General features: G+C 45.6%; 11 non-coding genes across 11 annotated transcripts; all 11 read left to right on the top strand.

Moving 5' to 3' along the window:
• The first annotated feature begins 363 nt into the window (after nt 1–363).
• LOC141238249 (U2 spliceosomal RNA) lies at nt 364–554 on the top strand. The gene has a single exon (XR_012303741.1). It is a non-coding gene; the product is annotated as a U2 spliceosomal RNA (small nuclear RNA).
• Nucleotides 555–1,677: 1,123 nt separating this feature from the next.
• LOC141238381 (U2 spliceosomal RNA) lies at nt 1,678–1,868 on the top strand. Its single transcript, XR_012303869.1, has one exon. It is a non-coding gene; the product is annotated as a U2 spliceosomal RNA (small nuclear RNA).
• Nucleotides 1,869–2,985: 1,117 nt separating this feature from the next.
• On the top strand, nt 2,986–3,176 carry LOC141238248 (U2 spliceosomal RNA). The gene has a single exon (XR_012303740.1). It is a non-coding gene; the product is annotated as a U2 spliceosomal RNA (small nuclear RNA).
• A 1,122-nt stretch (nt 3,177–4,298) lies between these two features.
• LOC141238246 (U2 spliceosomal RNA) lies at nt 4,299–4,489 on the top strand. The gene has a single exon (XR_012303738.1). It is a non-coding gene; the product is annotated as a U2 spliceosomal RNA (small nuclear RNA).
• Nucleotides 4,490–5,606: 1,117 nt separating this feature from the next.
• LOC141238245 (U2 spliceosomal RNA) lies at nt 5,607–5,797 on the top strand. Its single transcript, XR_012303737.1, has one exon. It is a non-coding gene; the product is annotated as a U2 spliceosomal RNA (small nuclear RNA).
• Nucleotides 5,798–6,914: 1,117 nt separating this feature from the next.
• On the top strand, nt 6,915–7,105 carry LOC141238244 (U2 spliceosomal RNA). Its single transcript, XR_012303736.1, has one exon. It is a non-coding gene; the product is annotated as a U2 spliceosomal RNA (small nuclear RNA).
• A 1,118-nt stretch (nt 7,106–8,223) lies between these two features.
• LOC141237951 (U2 spliceosomal RNA) lies at nt 8,224–8,414 on the top strand. The gene has a single exon (XR_012303471.1). It is a non-coding gene; the product is annotated as a U2 spliceosomal RNA (small nuclear RNA).
• Nucleotides 8,415–9,534: 1,120 nt separating this feature from the next.
• LOC141238487 (U2 spliceosomal RNA) lies at nt 9,535–9,725 on the top strand. The gene has a single exon (XR_012303970.1). It is a non-coding gene; the product is annotated as a U2 spliceosomal RNA (small nuclear RNA).
• A 1,122-nt stretch (nt 9,726–10,847) lies between these two features.
• Nucleotides 10,848–11,038, top strand: LOC141238243 (U2 spliceosomal RNA). Its single transcript, XR_012303735.1, has one exon. It is a non-coding gene; the product is annotated as a U2 spliceosomal RNA (small nuclear RNA).
• A 1,118-nt stretch (nt 11,039–12,156) lies between these two features.
• On the top strand, nt 12,157–12,347 carry LOC141238242 (U2 spliceosomal RNA). The gene has a single exon (XR_012303734.1). It is a non-coding gene; the product is annotated as a U2 spliceosomal RNA (small nuclear RNA).
• A 1,118-nt stretch (nt 12,348–13,465) lies between these two features.
• Nucleotides 13,466–13,656, top strand: LOC141238241 (U2 spliceosomal RNA). The gene has a single exon (XR_012303733.1). It is a non-coding gene; the product is annotated as a U2 spliceosomal RNA (small nuclear RNA).
• The last annotated feature ends 1,055 nt before the right edge of the window (nt 13,657–14,711 follow it).

Genomic DNA, 14,711 nt, shown 5'->3' with positions numbered 1-14,711 from the left:
TCTGCTGCTGGACAGCCAGCAGCAGCAGCAGCAGCAGGAGAGGTAATTAATCAGCAACCCTCCTGCTAAGGGTAGACAGCTGCTCGTTCCACCCCCCCCCCCCGCCTTAATTGGTTCTCCTCCCTTCCAACGGTGTTGAGGCGGGTGGGAACAGCCGGGGGTTGAGGGTACTGTGCTAAAAGAGGTGGAGTTATGCAGATCTAAAACGCGTGGATTGCAGCAGCAGCAAGCCGAAAAGTGCAGGCATGTGAGGGATCTAGAGGTTGACAGCATGTCTTCTTAACGGGAGTCCAGGTGGCCATCTCCACAAATGGACTTTTCAGAATCCTTGGGTGGCACCGTAGTCGGAAACCAATTCTGGTTATCGCTTCTCGGCCTTTTGGCTAAGATCAAGTGTAGTATCTGTTCTTATCAGTTTAATATCTGATACGTCCCCTATCTGGGGACCATATATTAAATGGATTTTTAGAACAGGGAGATGGAAAAAGAGCTTGCTCTGTCCACTCCACGCATTGACCTGGTATTGCAGTATCTCCAGGACCGGTGCACCCCTTCTTTAATGCAGTTTCTAAAATCAGAAAGAATTGAATTCAATGCTTTTTGTTCATTTGGCTTGTTTGTCGGATTTTTGGGATGGACTCTTTGGCTTTGCTTTTCTTCTCCTCATTGGATTTTTCATGTTAAAAGTTGCAGAAGCCAGATGACAAGCTCATTTTGGTTCAACTTCAGCAACTGTGCATTGCATTGCCATGTAATGTAATGCAATGCTATCTATCTAGCTCTCCCTCTATACTTCCTTTTGGATAAACAGACATATTAGGCAAGCATTTTGGAGCTTTCACCTAAATAACTACAGGTGGTGAGATAAGCTGCACAATATAATTGACCTTTCAGTATATTGTTGCACACACACCATCTATTTAGCAAATGCCCTTGTTATCAACAGCAGCCTTTTAAACTCACCTGAGCTAACAGGTATGTGAGCTGGTTACTCTGCTGCGCTTAAAATTTCTTTTTTGGTTTGCTACAATGCCTTTTCTGAAACGTTGTCTCCCTCTGCTGGAACACTGACTTCTTTCATTTAATGCCTGCAGACTATAAAAGAGAAACCAACCCAAAAAGTTTGGTTGATTAGTCTGTGGCATTCTTTTAAACTGTTGCTTATGGCGGTCTCTGTGAGCTTCTCAGTGACATTCAGCCATCCAGGTATCCCGCCTGCAGTAGACGGAATGTGGCAATGGAACGCTGGCTGCGCGTGTCATAATAGGCTCTGAGCCTTTATATACCTGCGCACAGCAGCAGCCACCTTCAGTCTGCTGCTGGACAGCCAGCAGCAGCAGCAGCAGCAGGAGAGGTAATTAATCAGCAACCCTCCTGCTAAGGGTAGACAGCTGCTCGTTCCACCCCCCCCCCCCCCGCCTTAATTGGTTCTCCTCCCTTCCAACGGTGTTGAGGCGGGTGGGAACAGCCGGGGGTTGAGGGTACTGTGCTAAAAGAGGTGGAGTTATGCAGATCTAAAACGCGTGGATTGCAGCAGCAGCAAGCCGAAAAGTGCAGGCATGTGAGGGATCTAGAGGTTGACAGCATGTCTTCTTAACGGGAGTCCAGGTGGCCATCTCCACAAATGGACTTTTCAGAATCCTTGGGTGGCACCGTAGTCGGAAACCAATTCTGGTTATCGCTTCTTGGCCTTTTGGCTAAGATCAAGTGTAGTATCTGTTCTTATCAGTTTAATATCTGATACGTCCCCTATCTGGGGACCATATATTAAATGGATTTTTAGAACAGGGAGATGGAAAAAGAGCTTGCTCTGTCCACTCCACGCATTGACCTGGTATTGCAGTATCTCCAGGACCGGTGCACCCCTTCTTTAATGCAGTTTCTAAAATCAGAAAGAATTGAATTCAATGCTTTTTGTTCATTTGGCTTGTTTGTCGGATTTTGGGATGGACTCTTTGGCTTTGCTTTTCTTCTCCTCATTGGATTTTTCATGTTAAAAGTTGCAGAAGCCAGATGACAAGCTCATTTTGGTTCAACTTCAGCAACTGTGCATTGCATTGCCATGTAATGTAATGCAATGCTATCTATCTAGCTCTCCCTCTATACTTCCTTTTGGATAAACAGACATATTAGGCAAGCATTTTGGAGCTTTCACCTAAATAACTACAGGTGGTGAGATAAGCTGCACAATATAATTGACCTTTCAGTATATTGTTGCACACACACCATCTATTTAGCAAATGCCCTTGTTATCAACAGCAGCCTTTTAAACTCACCTGAGCTAACAGGTATGTGAGCTGGTTACTCTGCTGCGCTTAAAATTTCTTTTTTGGTTTGCTACAATGCCTTTTCTGAAACGTTGTCTCCCTCTGCTGGAACACTGACTTCTTTCATTTAATGCCTGCAGACTATAAAAGAGAAACCAACCCAAAAAGTTTGGTTGATTAGTCTGTGGCATTCTTTTAAACTGTTGCTTATGGCGGTCTCTGTGAGCTTCTCAGTGACATTCAGCCATCCAGGTATCCCGCCTGCAGTAGACGGAATGTGGCAATGGAACGCTGGCTGCGCGTGTCATAATAGGCTCTGAGCCTTTATATACCTGCGCACAGCAGCAGCCACCTTCAGTCTGCTGCTGGACAGCCAGCAGCAGCAGCAGCAGCAGGAGAGGTAATTAATCAGCAACCCTCCTGCTAAGGGTAGACAGCTGCTCGTTCCACCCCCCCCCGCCTTAATTGGTTCTCCTCCCTTCCAACGGTGTTGAGGCGGGTGGGAACAGCCGGGGGTTGAGGGTACTGTGCTAAAAGAGGTGGAGTTATGCAGATCTAAAACGCGTGGATTGCAGCAGCAGCAAGCCGAAAAGTGCAGGCATGTGAGGGATCTAGAGGTTGACAGCATGTCTTCTTAACGGGAGTCCAGGTGGCCATCTCCACAAATGGACTTTTCAGAATCCTTGGGTGGCACCGTAGTCGGAAACCAATTCTGGTTATCGCTTCTCGGCCTTTTGGCTAAGATCAAGTGTAGTATCTGTTCTTATCAGTTTAATATCTGATACGTCCCCTATCTGGGGACCATATATTAAATGGATTTTTAGAACAGGGAGATGGAAAAAGAGCTTGCTCTGTCCACTCCACGCATTGACCTGGTATTGCAGTATCTCCAGGACCGGTGCACCCCTTCTTTAATGCAGTTTCTAAAATCAGAAAGAATTGAATTCAATGCTTTTTGTTCATTTGGCTTGTTTGTCGGATTTTGGGATGGACTCTTTGGCTTTGCTTTTCTTCTCCTCATTGGATTTTTCATGTTAAAAGTTGCAGAAGCCAGATGACAAGCTCATTTTGGTTCAACTTCAGCAACTGTGCATTGCATTGCCATGTAATGTAATGCAATGCTATCTATCTAGCTCTCCCTCTATACTTCCTTTTGGATAAACAGACATATTAGGCAAGCATTTTGGAGCTTTCACCTAAATAACTACAGGTGGTGAGATAAGCTGCACAATATAATTGACCTTTCAGTATATTGTTGCACACACACCATCTATTTAGCAAATGCCCTTGTTATCAACAGCAGCCTTTTAAACTCACCTGAGCTAACAGGTATGTGAGCTGGTTACTCTGCTGCGCTTAAAATTTCTTTTTTGGTTTGCTACAATGCCTTTTCTGAAACGTTGTCTCCCTCTGCTGGAACACTGACTTCTTTCATTTAATGCCTGCAGACTATAAAAGAGAAACCAACCCAAAAAGTTTGGTTGATTAGTCTGTGGCATTCTTTTAAACTGTTGCTTATGGCGGTCTCTGTGAGCTTCTCAGTGACATTCAGCCATCCAGGTATCCCGCCTGCAGTAGACGGAATGTGGCAATGGAACGCTGGCTGCGCGTGTCATAATAGGCTCTGAGCCTTTATATACCTGCGCACAGCAGCAGCCACCTTCAGTCTGCTGCTGGACAGCCAGCAGCAGCAGCAGCAGCAGGAGAGGTAATTAATCAGCAACCCTCCTGCTAAGGGTAGACAGCTGCTCGTTCCACCCCCCCCCCCCCCGCCTTAATTGGTTCTCCTCCCTTCCAACAGTGTTGAGGCGGGTGGGAACAGCCGGGGGTTGAGGGTACTGTGCTAAAAGAGGTGGAGTTATGCAGATCTAAAACGCGTGGATTGCAGCAGCAGCAAGCCGAAAAGTGCAGGCATGTGAGGGATCTAGAGGTTGACAGCATGTCTTCTTAACGGGAGTCCAGGTGGCCATCTCCACAAATGGACTTTTCAGAATCCTTGGGTGGCACCGTAGTCGGAAACCAATTCTGGTTATCGCTTCTCGGCCTTTTGGCTAAGATCAAGTGTAGTATCTGTTCTTATCAGTTTAATATCTGATACGTCCCCTATCTGGGGACCATATATTAAATGGATTTTTAGAACAGGGAGATGGAAAAAGAGCTTGCTCTGTCCACTCCACGCATTGACCTGGTATTGCAGTATCTCCAGGACCGGTGCACCCCTTCTTTAATGCAGTTTCTAAAATCAGAAAGAATTGAATTCAATGCTTTTTGTTCATTTGGCTTGTTTGTCGGATTTTGGGATGGACTCTTTGGCTTTGCTTTTCTTCTCCTCATTGGATTTTTCATGTTAAAAGTTGCAGAAGCCAGATGACAAGCTCATTTTGGTTCAACTTCAGCAACTGTGCATTGCATTGCCATGTAATGTAATGCAATGCTATCTATCTAGCTCTCCCTCTATACTTCCTTTTGGATAAACAGACATATTAGGCAAGCATTTTGGAGCTTTCACCTAAATAACTACAGGTGGTGAGATAAGCTGCACAATATAATTGACCTTTCAGTATATTGTTGCACACACACCATCTATTTAGCAAATGCCCTTGTTATCAACAGCAGCCTTTTAAACTCACCTGAGCTAACAGGTATGTGAGCTGGTTACTCTGCTGCGCTTAAAATTTCTTTTTTGGTTTGCTACAATGCCTTTTCTGAAACGTTGTCTCCCTCTGCTGGAACACTGACTTCTTTCATTTAATGCCTGCAGACTATAAAAGAGAAACCAACCCAAAAAGTTTGGTTGATTAGTCTGTGGCATTCTTTTAAACTGTTGCTTATGGCGGTCTCTGTGAGCTTCTCAGTGACATTCAGCCATCCAGGTATCCCGCCTGCAGTAGACGGAATGTGGCAATGGAACGCTGGCTGCGCGTGTCATAATAGGCTCTGAGCCTTTATATACCTGCGCACAGCAGCAGCCACCTTCAGTCTGCTGCTGGACAGCCAGCAGCAGCAGCAGCAGCAGGAGAGGTAATTAATCAGCAACCCTCCTGCTAAGGGTAGACAGCTGCTCGTTCCACCCCCCCCCGCCTTAATTGGTTCTCCTCCCTTCCAACGGTGTTGAGGCGGGTGGGAACAGCCGGGGGTTGAGGGTACTGTGCTAAAAGAGGTGGAGTTATGCAGATCTAAAACGCGTGGATTGCAGCAGCAGCAAGCCGAAAAGTGCAGGCATGTGAGGGATCTAGAGGTTGACAGCATGTCTTCTTAACGGGAGTCCAGGTGGCCATCTCCACAAATGGACTTTTCAGAATCCTTGGGTGGCACCGTAGTCGGAAACCAATTCTGGTTATCGCTTCTCGGCCTTTTGGCTAAGATCAAGTGTAGTATCTGTTCTTATCAGTTTAATATCTGATACGTCCCCTATCTGGGGACCATATATTAAATGGATTTTTAGAACAGGGAGATGGAAAAAGAGCTTGCTCTGTCCACTCCACGCATTGACCTGGTATTGCAGTATCTCCAGGACCGGTGCACCCCTTCTTTAATGCAGTTTCTAAAATCAGAAAGAATTGAATTCAATGCTTTTTGTTCATTTGGCTTGTTTGTCGGATTTTGGGATGGACTCTTTGGCTTTGCTTTTCTTCTCCTCATTGGATTTTTCATGTTAAAAGTTGCAGAAGCCAGATGACAAGCTCATTTTGGTTCAACTTCAGCAACTGTGCATTGCATTGCCATGTAATGTAATGCAATGCTATCTATCTAGCTCTCCCTCTATACTTCCTTTTGGATAAACAGACATATTAGGCAAGCATTTTGGAGCTTTCACCTAAATAACTACAGGTGGTGAGATAAGCTGCACAATATAATTGACCTTTCAGTATATTGTTGCACACACACCATCTATTTAGCAAATGCCCTTGTTATCAACAGCAGCCTTTTAAACTCACCTGAGCTAACAGGTATGTGAGCTGGTTACTCTGCTGCGCTTAAAATTTCTTTTTTGGTTTGCTACAATGCCTTTTCTGAAACGTTGTCTCCCTCTGCTGGAACACTGACTTCTTTCATTTAATGCCTGCAGACTATAAAAGAGAAACCAACCCAAAAAGTTTGGTTGATTAGTCTGTGGCATTCTTTTAAACTGTTGCTTATGGCGGTCTCTGTGAGCTTCTCAGTGACATTCAGCCATCCAGGTATCCCGCCTGCAGTAGACGGAATGTGGCAATGGAACGCTGGCTGCGCGTGTCATAATAGGCTCTGAGCCTTTATATACCTGCGCACAGCAGCAGCCACCTTCAGTCTGCTGCTGGACAGCCAGCAGCAGCAGCAGCAGCAGGAGAGGTAATTAATCAGCAACCCTCCTGCTAAGGGTAGACAGCTGCTCGTTCCACCCCCCCCCGCCTTAATTGGTTCTCCTCCCTTCCAACGGTGTTGAGGCGGGTGGGAACAGCCGGGGGTTGAGGGTACTGTGCTAAAAGAGGTGGAGTTATGCAGATCTAAAACGCGTGGATTGCAGCAGCAGCAAGCCGAAAAGTGCAGGCATGTGAGGGATCTAGAGGTTGACAGCATGTCTTCTTAACGGGAGTCCAGGTGGCCATCTCCACAAATGGACTTTTCAGAATCCTTGGGTGGCACCGTAGTCGGAAACCAATTCTGGTTATCGCTTCTCGGCCTTTTGGCTAAGATCAAGTGTAGTATCTGTTCTTATCAGTTTAATATCTGATACGTCCCCTATCTGGGGACCATATATTAAATGGATTTTTAGAACAGGGAGATGGAAAAAGAGCTTGCTCTGTCCACTCCACGCATTGACCTGGTATTGCAGTATCTCCAGGACCGGTGCACCCCTTCTTTAATGCAGTTTCTAAAATCAGAAAGAATTGAATTCAATGCTTTTTGTTCATTTGGCTTGTTTGTCGGATTTTGGGATGGACTCTTTGGCTTTGCTTTTCTTCTCCTCATTGGATTTTTCATGTTAAAAGTTGCAGAAGCCAGATGACAAGCTCATTTTGGTTCAACTTCAGCAACTGTGCATTGCATTGCCATGTAATGTAATGCAATGCTATCTATCTAGCTCTCCCTCTATACTTCCTTTTGGATAAACAGACATATTAGGCAAGCATTTTGGAGCTTTCACCTAAATAACTACAGGTGGTGAGATAAGCTGCACAATATAATTGACCTTTCAGTATATTGTTGCACACACACCATCTATTTAGCAAATGCCCTTGTTATCAACAGCAGCCTTTTAAACTCACCTGAGCTAACAGGTATGTGAGCTGGTTACTCTGCTGCGCTTAAAATTTCTTTTTTGGTTTGCTACAATGCCTTTTCTGAAACGTTGTCTCCCTCTGCTGGAACACTGACTTCTTTCATTTAATGCCTGCAGACTATAAAAGAGAAACCAACCCAAAAAGTTTGGTTGATTAGTCTGTGGCATTCTTTTAAACTGTTGCTTATGGCGGTCTCTGTGAGCTTCTCAGTGACATTCAGCCATCCAGGTATCCCGCCTGCAGTAGACGGAATGTGGCAATGGAACGCTGGCTGCGCGTGTCATAATAGGCTCTGAGCCTTTATATACCTGCGCACAGCAGCAGCCACCTTCAGTCTGCTGCTGGACAGCCAGCAGCAGCAGCAGCAGCAGGAGAGGTAATTAATCAGCAACCCTCCTGCTAAGGGTAGACAGCTGCTCGTTCCACCCCCCCCCCGCCTTAATTGGTTCTCCTCCCTTCCAACGGTGTTGAAGCGGGTGGGAACAGCCGGGGGTTGAGGGTACTGTGCTAAAAGAGGTGGAGTTATGCAGATCTAAAACGCGTGGATTGCAGCAGCAGCAAGCCGAAAAGTGCAGGCATGTGAGGGATCTAGAGGTTGACAGCATGTCTTCTTAACGGGAGTCCAGGTGGCCATCTCCACAAATGGACTTTTCAGAATCCTTGGGTGGCACCGTAGTCGGAAACCAATTCTGGTTATCGCTTCTCGGCCTTTTGGCTAAGATCAAGTGTAGTATCTGTTATAATCAGTTTAATATCTGATACGTCCCCTATCTGGGGACCATATATTAAATGGATTTTTAGAACAGGGAGATGGAAAAAGAGCTTGCTCTGTCCACTCCACGCATTGACCTGGTATTGCAGTATCTCCAGGACCGGTGCACCCCTTCTTTAATGCAGTTTCTAAAATCAGAAAGAATTGAATTCAATGCTTTTTGTTCATTTGGCTTGTTTGTCGAATTTTGGGATGGACTCTTTGGCTTTGCTTTTCTTCTCCTCATTGGATTTTTCATGTTAAAAGATGCAGAAGCCAGATGACAAGCTCATTTTGGTTCAACTTCAGCAACTGTGCATTGCATTGCCATGTAATGTAATGCAATGCTATCTATCTAGCTCTCCCTCTATACTTCCTTTTGGATAAACAGACATATTAGGCAAGCATTTTGGAGCTTTCACCTAAATAACTACAGGTGGTGAGATAAGCTGCACAATATAATTGACCTTTCAGTATATTGTTGCACACACACCATCTATTTAGCAAATGCCCTTGTTATCAACAGCAGCCTTTTAAACTCACCTGTGTTAACAGGTATGTGAGCTGGTTACTCTGCTGCGCTTAAAATTTCTTTTTTGGTTTGCTACAATGCCTTTTCTGAAACGTTGTCTCCCTCTGCTGGAACACTGACTTCTTTCATTTAATGCCTGCAGACTATAAAAGAGAAACCAACCCAAAAAGTTTGGTTGATTAGTCTGTGGCATTCTTTTAAACTGTTGCTTATGGCGGTCTCTGTGAGCTTCTCAGTGACATTCAGCCATCCAGGTATCCCGCCTGCAGTAGACGGAATGTGGCAATGGAACGCTGGCTGCGCGTGTCATAATAGGCTCTGAGCCTTTATATACCTGCGCACAGCAGCAGCCACCTTCAGTCTGCTGCTGGACAGCCAGCAGCAGCAGCAGCAGCAGGAGAGGTAATTAATCAGCAACCCTCCTGCTAAGGGTAGACAGCTGCTCGTTCCACCCCCCCCCCCCGCCTTAATTGGTTCTCCTCCCTTCCAACGGTGTTGAGGCGGGTGGGAACAGCCGGGGGTTGAGGGTACTGTGCTAAAAGAGGTGGAGTTATGCAGATCTAAAACGCGTGGATTGCAGCAGCAGCAAGCCGAAAAGTGCAGGCATGTGAGGGATCTAGAGGTTGACAGCATGTCTTCTTAACGGGAGTCCAGGTGGCCATCTCCACAAATGGACTTTTCAGAATCCTTGGGTGGCACCGTAGTCGGAAACCAATTCTGGTTATCGCTTCTCGGCCTTTTGGCTAAGATCAAGTGTAGTATCTGTTATAATCAGTTTAATATCTGATTCGTCCCCTATCTGGGGACCATATATTAAATGGATTTTTAGAACAGGGAGATGGAAAAAGAGCTTGCTCTGTCCACTCCACGCATTGACCTGGTATTGCAGTATCTCCAGGACCGGTGCACCCCTTCTTTAATGCAGTTTCTAAAATCAGAAAGAATTGAATTCAATGCTTTTTGTTCATTTGGCTTGTTTGTCGAATTTTGGGATGGACTCTTTGGCTTTGCTTTTCTTCTCCTCATTGGATTTTTCATGTTAAAAGATGCAGAAGCCAGATGACAAGCTCATTTTGGTTCAACTTCAGCAACTGTGCATTGCATTGCCATGTAATGTAATGCAATGCTATCTATCTAGCTCTCCCTCTATACTTCCTTTTGGATAAACAGACATATTAGGCAAGCATTTTGGAGCTTTCACCTAAATAACTACAGGTGGTGAGATAAGCTGCACAATATAATTGACCTTTCAGTATATTGTTGCACACACACCATCTATTTAGCAAATGCCCTTGTTATCAACAGCAGCCTTTTAAACTCACCTGTGTTAACAGGTATGTGAGCTGGTTACTCTGCTGCGCTTAAAATTTCTTTTTTGGTTTGCTACAATGCCTTTTCTGAAACGTTGTCTCCCTCTGCTGGAACACTGACTTCTTTCATTTAATGCCTGCAGACTATAAAAGAGAAACCAACCCAAAAAGTTTGGTTGATTAGTCTGTGGCATTCTTTTAAACTGTTGCTTATGGCGGTCTCTGTGAGCTTCTCAGTGACATTCAGCCATCCAGGTATCCCGCCTGCAGTAGACGGAATGTGGCAATGGAACGCTGGCTGCGCGTGTCATAATAGGCTCTGAGCCTTTATATACCTGCGCACAGCAGCAGCCACCTTCAGTCTGCTGCTGGACAGCCAGCAGCAGCAGCAGCAGCAGGAGAGGTAATTAATCAGCAACCCTCCTGCTAAGGGTAGACAGCTGCTCGTTCCACCCCCCCCCCCCCCGCCTTAATTGGTTCTCCTCCCTTCCAACGGTGTTGAGGCGGGTGGGAACAGCCGGGGGTTGAGGGTACTGTGCTAAAAGAGGTGGAGTTATGCAGATCTAAAACGCGTGGATTGCAGCAGCAGCAAGCCGAAAAGTGCAGGCATGTGAGGGATGTAGAGGTTGACAGCATGTCTTCTTAACGGGAGTCCAGGTGGCCATCTCCACAAATGGACTTTTCAGAATCCTTGGGTGGCACCGTAGTCGGAAACCAATTCTGGTTATCGCTTCTCGGCCTTTTGGCTAAGATCAAGTGTAGTATCTGTTCTTATCAGTTTAATATCTGATACGTCCCCTATCTGGGGACCATATATTAAATGGATTTTTAGAACAGGGAGATGGAAAAAGAGCTTGCTCTGTCCACTCCACGCATTGACCTGGTATTGCAGTATCTCCAGGACCGGTGCACCCCTTCTTTAATGCAGTTTCTAAAATCAGAAAGAATTGAATTCAATGCTTTTTGTTCATTTGGCTTGTTTGTCGGATTTTGGGATGGACTCTTTGGCTTTGCTTTTCTTCTCCTCATTGGATTTTTCATGTTAAAAGTTGCAGAAGCCAGATGACAAGCTCATTTTGGTTCAACTTCAACAACTGTGCATTGCATTGCCATGTAATGTAATGCAATGCTATCTATCTAGCTCTCCCTCTATACTTCCTTTTGGATAAACAGACATATTAGGCAAGCATTTTGGAGCTTTCACCTAAATAACTACAGGTGGTGAGATAAGCTGCACAATATAATTGACCTTTCAGTATATTGTTGCACACACACCATCTATTTAGCAAATGCCCTTGTTATCAACAGCAGCCTTTTAAACTCACCTGAGCTAACAGGTATGTGAGCTGGTTACTCTGCTGCGCTTAAAATTTCTTTTTTGGTTTGCTACAATGCCTTTTCTGAAACGTTGTCTCCCTCTGCTGGAACACTGACTTCTTTCATTTAATGCCTGCAGACTATAAAAGAGAAACCAACCCAAAAAGTTTGGTTGATTAGTCTGTGGCATTCTTTTAAACTGTTGCTTATGGCGGTCTCTGTGAGCTTCTCAGTGACATTCAGCCATCCAGGTATCCCGCCTGCAGTAGACGGAATGTGGCAATGGAACGCTGGCTGCGCGTGTCATAATAGGCTCTGAGCCTTTATATACCTGCGCACAGCAGCAGCCACCTTCAGTCTGCTGCTGGACAGCCAGCAGTAGCAGCAGCAGCAGGAGAGGTAATTAATTAGCAACCCTCCTGCTAAGGGTAGACAGCTGCTCGTTCCACCCCCCCCCCGCCTTAATTGGTTCTCCTCCCTTCCAACGGTGTTGAGGCGGGTGGGAACAGCCGGGGGTTGAGGGTACTGTGCTAAAAGAGGTGGAGTTATGCAGATCTAAATCGCGTGGATTGCAGCAGCAGCAAGCCGAAAAGTGCAGGCATGTGAGGGATCTAGAGGTTGACAGCATGTCTTCTTAACGGGAGTCCAGGTGGCCATCTCCACAAATGGACTTTTCAGAATCCTTCGGTGGCACCGTAGTCGGAAACCAATTCTGGTTATCGCTTCTCGGCCTTTTGGCTAAGATCAAGTGTAGTATCTGTTCTTATCAGTTTAATATCTGATACGTCCCCTATCTGGGGACCATATATTAAATGGATTTTTAGAACAGGGAGATGGAAAAAGAGCTTGCTCTGTCCACTCCACGCATTGACCTGGTATTGCAGTATCTCCAGGACCGGTGCACCCCTTCTTTAATGCAGTTTCTAAAATCAGAAAGAATTGAATTCAATGCTTTTTGTTCATTTGGCTTGTTTGTCGGATCTTGGGATGGACTCTTTGGCTTTGCTTTTCTTCTCCTCATTGGATTTTTCATGTTAAAAGTTGCAGAAGCCAGATGACAAGCTCATTTTGGTTCAACTTCAGCAACTGTGCATTGCATTGCCATGTAATGTAATGCAATGCTATCTATCTAGCTCTCCCTCTATACTTCCTTTTGGATAAACAGACATATTAGGCAAGCATTTTGGAGCTTTCACCTAAATAACTACAGGTGGTGAGATAAGCTGCACAATATAATTGACCTTTCAGTATATTGTTGCACACACACCATCTATTTAGCAAATGCCCTTGTTATCAACAGCAGCCTTTTAAACTCACCTGAGCTAACAGGTATGTGAGCTGGTTACTCTGCTGCGCTTAAAATTTCTTTTTTGGTTTGCTACAATGCCTTTTCTGAAACGTTGTCTCCCTCTGCTGGAACACTGACTTCTTTCATTTAATGCCTGCAGACTATAAAAGAGAAACCAACCCAAAAAGTTTGGTTGATTAGTCTGTGGCATTCTTTTAAACTGTTGCTTATGGCGGTCTCTGTGAGCTTCTCAGTGACATTCAGCCATCCAGGTATCCCGCCTGCAGTAGACGGAATGTGGCAATGGAACGCTGGCTGCGCGTGTCATAATAGGCTCTGAGCCTTTATATACCTGCGCACAGCAGCAGCCACCTTCAGTCTGCTGCTGGACAGCCAGCAGCAGCAGCAGCAGCAGGAGAGGTAATTAATCAGCAACCCTCCTGCTAAGGGTAGACAGCTGCTCGTTCCACCCCCCCCCCGCCTTAATTGGTTCTCCTCCCTTCCAACGGTGTTGAGGCGGGTGGGAACAGCCGGGGGTTGAGGGTACTGTGCTAAAAGAGGTGGAGTTATGCAGATCTAAAACGCGTGGATTGCAGCAGCAGCAAGCCGAAAAGTGCAGGCATGTGAGGGATCTAGAGGTTGACAGCATGTCTTCTTAACGGGAGTCCAGGTGGCCATCTCCACAAATGGACTTTTCAGAATCCTTGGGTGGCACCGTAGTCGGAAACCAATTCTGGTTATCGCTTCTCGGCCTTTTGGCTAAGATCAAGTGTAGTATCTGTTCTTATCAGTTTAATATCTGATACGTCCCCTATCTGGGGACCATATATTAAATGGATTTTTAGAACAGGGAGATGGAAAAAGAGCTTGCTCTGTCCACTCCACGCATTGACCTGGTATTGCAGTATCTCCAGGACCGGTGCACCCCTTCTTTAATGCAGTTTCTAAAATCAGAAAGAATTGAATTCAATGCTTTTTGTTCATTTGGCTTGTTTGTCAGATTTTGGGATGGACTCTTTGGCTTTGCTTTTCTTCTCCTCATTGGATTTTTCATGTTAAAAGTTGCAGAAGCCAGATGACAAGCTCATTTTGGTTCAACTTCAGCAACTGTGCATTGCATTGCCATGTAATGTAATGCAATGCTATCTATCTAGCTCTCCCTCTATACTTCCTTTTGGATAAACAGACATATTAGGCAAGCATTTTGGAGCTTTCACCTAAATAACTACAGGTGGTGAGATAAGCTGCACAATATAATTGACCTTTCAGTATATTGTTGCACACACACCATCTATTTAGCAAATGCCCTTGTTATCAACAGCAGCCTTTTAAACTCACCTGAGCTAACAGGTATGTGAGCTGGTTACTCTGCTGCGCTTAAAATTTCTTTTTTGGTTTGCTACAATGCCTTTTCTGAAACGTTGTCTCCCTCTGCTGGAACACTGACTTCTTTCATTTAATGCCTGCAGACTATAAAAGAGAAACCAACCCAAAAAGTTTGGTTGATTAGTCTGTGGCATTCTTTTAAACTGTTGCTTATGGCGGTCTCTGTGAGCTTCTCAGTGACATTCAGCCATCCAGGTATCCCGCCTGCAGTAGACGGAATGTGGCAATGGAACGCTGGCTGCGCGTGTCATAATAGGCTCTGAGCCTTTATATACCTGCGCACAGCAGCAGCCACCTTCAGTCTGCTGCTGGACAGCCAGCAGCAGCAGCAGCAGCAGGAGAGGTAATTAATCAGCAACCCTCCTGCTAAGGGTAGACAGCTGCTCGTTCCACCCCCCCCCCCCGCCTTAATTGGTTCTCCTCCCTTCCAACGGTGTTGAGGCGGGTGGGAACAGCCGGGGGTTGAGGGTACTGTGCTAAAAGAGGTGGAGTTATGCAGATCTAAAACGCGTGGATTGCAGCAGCAGCAAGCCGAAAAGTGCAGGCATGTGAGGGATCTAGAGGTTGACAGCATGTCTTCTTAACGGGAGTCCAGGTGG

Source organism: Phyllobates terribilis, unplaced genomic scaffold (genome assembly GCF_046119375.1).
Source record: "Phyllobates terribilis strain yellow unplaced genomic scaffold, ASM4611937v1 Scaffold_737__1_contigs__length_740118, whole genome shotgun sequence".
NCBI lineage: Eukaryota > Metazoa > Chordata > Amphibia > Anura > Dendrobatidae > Phyllobates > Phyllobates terribilis.
Note: the sequence above shows the minus strand (reverse complement) of the source record. Positions and strands in the feature narration are given on the sequence as shown.